The sequence below is a fragment of the Rattus norvegicus genome, chromosome 10 (assembly GCF_021556685.1).
Source record: "Rattus norvegicus strain SHRSP/BbbUtx chromosome 10, alternate assembly SHRSP_T2T, whole genome shotgun sequence".
Taxonomy (NCBI): Eukaryota; Metazoa; Chordata; class Mammalia; order Rodentia; family Muridae; genus Rattus; species Rattus norvegicus.
In genome coordinates, this window is record NC_141543.1 from 63,110,666 (window position 1) to 63,116,832 (window position 6,167).

The window sequence follows — 6,167 nt, forward strand, 5'->3', positions numbered from 1 at the left end:
TGGCCTGGAACTCACTCTGTAGACCAGGCTGGCCTCTAACTCAGATACACCTGCCCCTGCTCCCACATGCTGAGACCGAAGGCATGGCCACCTGATGACACACACTTTAATGCCAGCACTTGACAGGCAAAGGCAGGCAGATCTCTCAGAATTTGAGCCTAAGGTGGTCCATAGGGCAGGTTCCAGGTTAGTCAGGGCTGCATAGTGAGACCCCGCCTAAGAACCAATAACAATCAAAAACCGAAACCAAACCCAAAGTAAGTAAGTAAATGTAGTTTAGAAAATGCTGCCGGGCGCGGTGGCGCACGCCTGTAGTCCCAGCTACTCGGGAGGCTGAGACAGGAGGATCGCTTGAGTCCAGGAGTTCTGGGCTGTAGTGCGCTATGCCGATCGGGTGTCCGCACTAAGTTCTGCATCAATATGGTGACCTCCCGGGAGCGGGGCACCACCAGGTTGCCTAAGGAGGGGTGAACCGGCCCAGGTCGGAAACGGAGCAGGTCAAAAACTCCCGTGCTGATCAGTAGTGGGATCGCGCCTGTGAATAGCCACTGCACTCCAGCCTGGGCAACATAGCGAGACCCCGTCTCTTTAAAAAAAAAAAAAAAAGAAAATGCCTATATCCCTGAAGTCCGGTGTGGTATACATCTTTCATCCCAGCATTTTGGAGACAGAGGCAAATGAGGCTGTTGTACGTAGTGAATTCCAGGACAGCCAGGGCTATGCTAGAGAGTGTTTCAAAAAATAAACAAGCAAAACCCCCCTTTAAAAAATGTAATCCTGGGTCTGACGAGATGGCTCAGTAGTTGAGTGTATACTGCTCCTTTTCCCAGAGGACCCAGGTTGAGTTCCTCCAGTACTCAGGTCAAGCAGCTCCCTGCTTCCTGCAACTGCAGCTCCAGGGGATTCAAGGCCTCTGGGCAATATGAGTACCTGTACTCGTGGGCATAAGCCCACCCACACACATATATATAATTTTAAAATAAAATAAAAATAAATCCTTAAAAATAAACAAATGAGGGCTGGAGAGATGGCTCAGCGGTTAAGAGCACTGACTGCTCTTCCAGAAGTCCTGAGTTCAAATCCCAGGAACCACATGGTGGCTCACAGCCATCTGTAATGGGGATTCGATGCCCTTTTCTGGTGTCTGAAGACAATTACAGTGTACTCAGATACATTAAATAAATAAATAAATAAATAAATACAAACAAATAAAAATGTGACTACCACCATGAGTTCATGAAGTCCTTGGGCCGGGGCACAGGGGCTGTAGGAGGAGAGGGTAAGACTTCTGGCCTCACGTTGGCTTCCTCTCTCTTCTCTGCTAGGCACTAATGTTCTTACCTGCTATACCACAGTGTATTCAAAGGAGGTGGCTCCCATGCCGTGCTAGAGCCATGATCCTACCTATCAACTTCTCTGAGTTAGGATGCCTATGCGGACATGTGGCTGGCAGTCTTAAGATGGCCAGCTCCAAGTCTCACTGGGAAGTAAGGAACAGCAATGTGCGCTCTCAGAGAGGCCTGACCTCAGCAGGAGGCTGCATCCGTACAAAGGTTTCTGACAGATTCAGTACTAGGCCTTTCTCTTAATATTGGAGCCAAGGAAAACATTCATGAATCAGAAGCTTAGAAGTACCTCCTTCCTCCAGCTTCCTATGTCTTAGAAGCAGAGGACTTAGTTGATTTTATTTCATTTTCATGTCATGCTAAGCAGCCACTCCACCAACTCCTGTGATAGAGGAGCCTTGGCTACCTGACCAAGTCACTCCCCTGCCTGGGGCCTCATTGGCAAGAACACAGGCTTTACTTGGCTCAGAAAGCTGACTGTGATCAGGTGTCCCCCAGGTGGCTCTTGTGCAAGAGGCCAGGCTTTAAGAGGTGGCCTTCTGCCACATCTGCAGAGAGAGAGGAGCTTGTTTTCCATGCTTCTTGAGAATTCCAGCCGCTGAAGACTGAACCAAGCAAGCAGGGGCTTCTGGGAACCGTGTGCTTCTTGGGTGGGCTTTCACTTGGAAAGCGCTACCCTTCAGCCTCTGTCCGTAGCTGAGAGGGAAGCCAGCAAGAGAAGAACAAGGCCAGCAGGGACCAGAACTGCCAAGGCCGGGGACATCAGGAGCCTAGATTAAGTTAGACATGCCTGCCTTAGCCTGAGGTCAGGAAACCTAATACCTCTTCTCCTTGCTGTAGCAGTAGGGTAAAATGTGGGGTGCTTCTGGTTGTTTGCAACCAAAGAAGTAATGGACACATGGTTCTATTCACATTTTAAAATGCGTTTTTAAGATTATATTTATTTATTTAGATTTTCTGTTATTTGTTTGGTCAAGTTTTCTTGCTTAGTTTTTGTTTCTTTTTGAGATGGGGTCTCACTGTGTAGCCTTGGCTGGCCTGGAAGCTCTGTATAGACCAGGCTGGCCTAGAATGTCGAGAGATCCACTTGCCTCTGTCTCCCGAGTGAGTGCTGGGATTAAAGACATGGGTCACTATGCCCACTATTTGTTTATTTATCTTGGTGGTGTGGCACACATGAGCTAAGGTGCACATGTGGAGGTCAGAGGACAACTTGTAGGAACTGATTCTCGCTTTCCATGCTATGGGTCTTAGACATCCAACTCAGGCTGTCAGGCTTAGTATATACCTTTACTCACTGAGCCATCTTACCAGCCCTATTCATATTTTAATAAGAGGGTGACGGTGCAGAGTAATATCAGAGTAAAGAGAGTTCATAAATTCCTATCAGAATAACTTATGCAGGGGCTGGAGAGATGGCTCAGTGGTTAGGAGCACTGACTGCCCTTCCAGCACAGTTGGGCGGCAACGCAAACACATGAAACTACAGCTGCAGGGACTCCAACGCCACCTGCTGACCTCTGGGCACCCAGATACTATTCATGTGTACACGTACGCTTTAAACAGATCTTACGCAAACAACAACAACAACCCTGAAAAGAGCAGTGTACTCAAGCCTGACCTTAGCTGCTGGGAGAAGAGGTAGGAGGATGACAGAGTCAAGGTTAGCATGGGCCCATGGTTGAACTCAAGGCCAACTTGGAAAACTGTGAGACCTGGTCTCTAAGAAAACACAGCTGGATTCTAGGGGCTCACTTGCTGGTCCCTCTAGCATAACCGGTGAGCTCCAGGCTCTTTTTTTTTTTTTTTTTTTTGGTTCTTTTTTTTCCGGAGCTGGGGACCGAACCCAGGGCCTTGCGCTTCCTAGGCAAGCGCTCTACCACTGAGCTAAATCCCCAACCCCAAGCTCCAGGCTTTTTAAGTAAGGTGTAAAGCTGTGTGGTAATGATGATACATGCTTTTAATTCCATTACTCCCCAGGCGATTCCTAGGAGTTCGAGGCCAGCCTGATCTACACAGTTGAATTCTTGGACAGCCAGGGGTACACAGAGAAACCCTGTCTCAGAAAAAAAAGGAAGGAAGGAAGGAAGGAAAGGAGGAAGGAAAGAAGGAAGGAAAGAAGGAAGGAAGGAAGGAAGGAAGGAAGGAAGGAAGGAAGGAAGGAAGGAAGAAGTAAGGAAGGTATAGAGGGGCTGGAGAGATGGTTCAGGGGTTTAGAGTACTTGTTCTTGCAGAGGATCTGGGTTCGATTCCCAGAACCCACCAAGAGACCCACAACCATTCATAGTTCTAGCTCCATGGAATCTGACTCCCTCTTAGGACTTCCATGGGCATCAGGCATACATGTGCTGCACAGATAGACATACAAACAAAACACCCACACGCATAAAATAAATTAAAATAAATAAATAAATAAGGTGCAGGGCTGGAGAGCTGACTCGGTGGTTAAGGAGAGCCAGGTTCAGTCCCAGAACTCATGTCAAGATACTCACAACTGCCTATAACTCATCTCAGAGTGTGGCCCCTTTCTAGCCCCCACAGGCACCCACACAGACATGGCATATAATCACACGAATGCACACAAATACACAAAGTTAACAGTGAATATTATAAAATTTATAGAGCAACAAAGAGACAGCTGTTGTCAAGCTCTGGATTCCTGACTCACACATGCACTGTGCATGTGCCCCTCCTACACATGAACACACACACACACAAAGAACTTATATATTGCACGTTTCCACTAACAAACATTAAATAAGTAAATACAAGTGATTAAACTGAGCATGTTGGCACATACTGTAACCATAGCCCTAATGAAGCTGAGGCAGGAGGATGAGTTCTAGGCCAACATGGGCTTCATAATGAGACCACATCTAAAAATGGAGCAAATACTTCAAGTAAAATAAATACCAATTTCAAATTTGAAAAATATATTGAAATTAATCAAAGTAAGGGGCATTAATATGTTAAAGTCAAATTAAAATGCCTACCATAGAACGGCTAAAAATGTCTAATTTCTTTATAGGGGTGTCACCTCCAGAGTGTTGGGACCACCACACACAACCCTCCCTATTCCTAAAGTTACTATTATAGCACCACCTTAACCATTCTTTCATGTTTTACACTAGAAAAATAGGAGCATATATTAACACAAGGATGTATGTGAGTGCTCACAATGGAGTAGCAGTCAGCAATCAAAAGAACAAACACCTCACAGAATGAAATGCTTTTTTTCCCCCCACACAAAATGCTTTAATATTCTAATTGTTAAGCAAAAGACCAAAGCCTACATTCTTTTTTTTTTTTCCTGTATAGACTTGAGTTCAGGTATGGGGAGGGGAGTTAAGAGGGTTAAGAGGGTAGTTAGTAGAGGGACAGGGAGAGAGAGAGAGAGAGAGAGAGAGAGAGAGAGAGAGAGAGAGAGAGAGAGAGAAGTAGAGGCGAGCTATAAGGACATGGAGAGAAGGGGGGAGGGGAATGGGGAGAAAAGGGATAAAGTGGGAAGAGGATAAGAGCAAGAGAGCAAGAGGGCAAGAGAGAGGAGCAAGAAGGAACAAGAGTGCCTATGTTCTTTCTTTCTTCCCTGCTTTTTCGAGACAGAGTCTCACTGTGTAGTGTTGGCTGTACTGGAACTCTCGAACCCACAGAGATCCGACTGTCTCTGCTTCCACTGGGATTAAAGGTGTGCACCACCACTGCCTCCCAAAGCCTGCATTTTGTTTTATTTCATTTATAAAAAAAATTTAGAAAGGATTAGTGATTTCCTGGTGCTGGTATGGAAGGAAAGAGGGAGAGACTACAAAAGACATGCAAAAATATTTGAAGATAATGGAGGAATTTATGATCTTAATTGGAGTGACATTTTCTTTCTTTTTTTTAAAAAAAATTACTTAATGTATGTAAGTACATTGTCTTCAGATACTAGAAGAGGGCATCAGATCCCATTACAGATGGTTGTGAGCCACCGTGTGGTTGCTGGGAATTAAACTCAGGACCTCTGGAAGAGCAGTTAGTGCTCTTAACCGCTGAGCCATCTCTCCAACCCTCGAGTGACATTTTCATGTATGTATCTATGTCAAAATTCATGACATTAAACTTATCTTTTAAATATATGTGTTTCATTGTATATCAATTATAGTATACCAACTATAAATGTGATGTGTTAGGCACAGCCTTGGTGCATTGCAGGCACTGAAAGTAGATAAAGAACATGATTCCCATGCGTTTATGCCCAGGGAGTTGAAGCTTTGGTAGGAATGACAGCAGCAATAAGGAAATGTATTATCTCATTTACTTGGAAGGCCAGAGGCTACAGGTACAGTCTGATTGACCCCACTTCTAGTACCAGACACTGTATTTATCTACAATTATGGAAATTGTCAGGGAATTTAGCTCCAAATTACAGAATCTACTCTAACTGGTTTTAAAGGCATGGTGACTCCCATAGTCTCTGACTGGGGGTGGGGTGCTGGAGACCTGGATTTGGAAGTCAGATAGCCAGAAACAATATATACATTGTGTCAGCAGAAAGCCTGTATTGGTTTATTTTGTTTACGTAAGCTGATTAAGTAATTAATTCAGTGCTGTACTTGGGGTCAGAACCAGGGTTCTGGATGTGTGAGGCACATACTCTACAGAAAGTGTGTTTTGCTCTCATCATGTACTCTGCAGCTCACACAGGAAGGGAAAGTTTCTGCTCTCAGGACACAGCCAAGGCCAAGGCCACTGTTTCTCCAAATGCTTCTTGCCATGCTGTGCTTTACAGCATCCCCTTTCTCCTATAGCTGTCCTCTAGGTCGAAGACAGCCTTATGTGAGA

General features: G+C 45.3%; 1 non-coding gene across 1 annotated transcript; it reads left to right on the plus strand.

Moving 5' to 3' along the window:
* The first annotated feature begins 288 nt into the window (after positions 1-288).
* LOC148002948 (signal recognition particle RNA) lies at positions 289-589 on the plus strand. Its single transcript, XR_015632443.1, has one exon.
* The last annotated feature ends 5,578 nt before the right edge of the window (positions 590-6,167 follow it).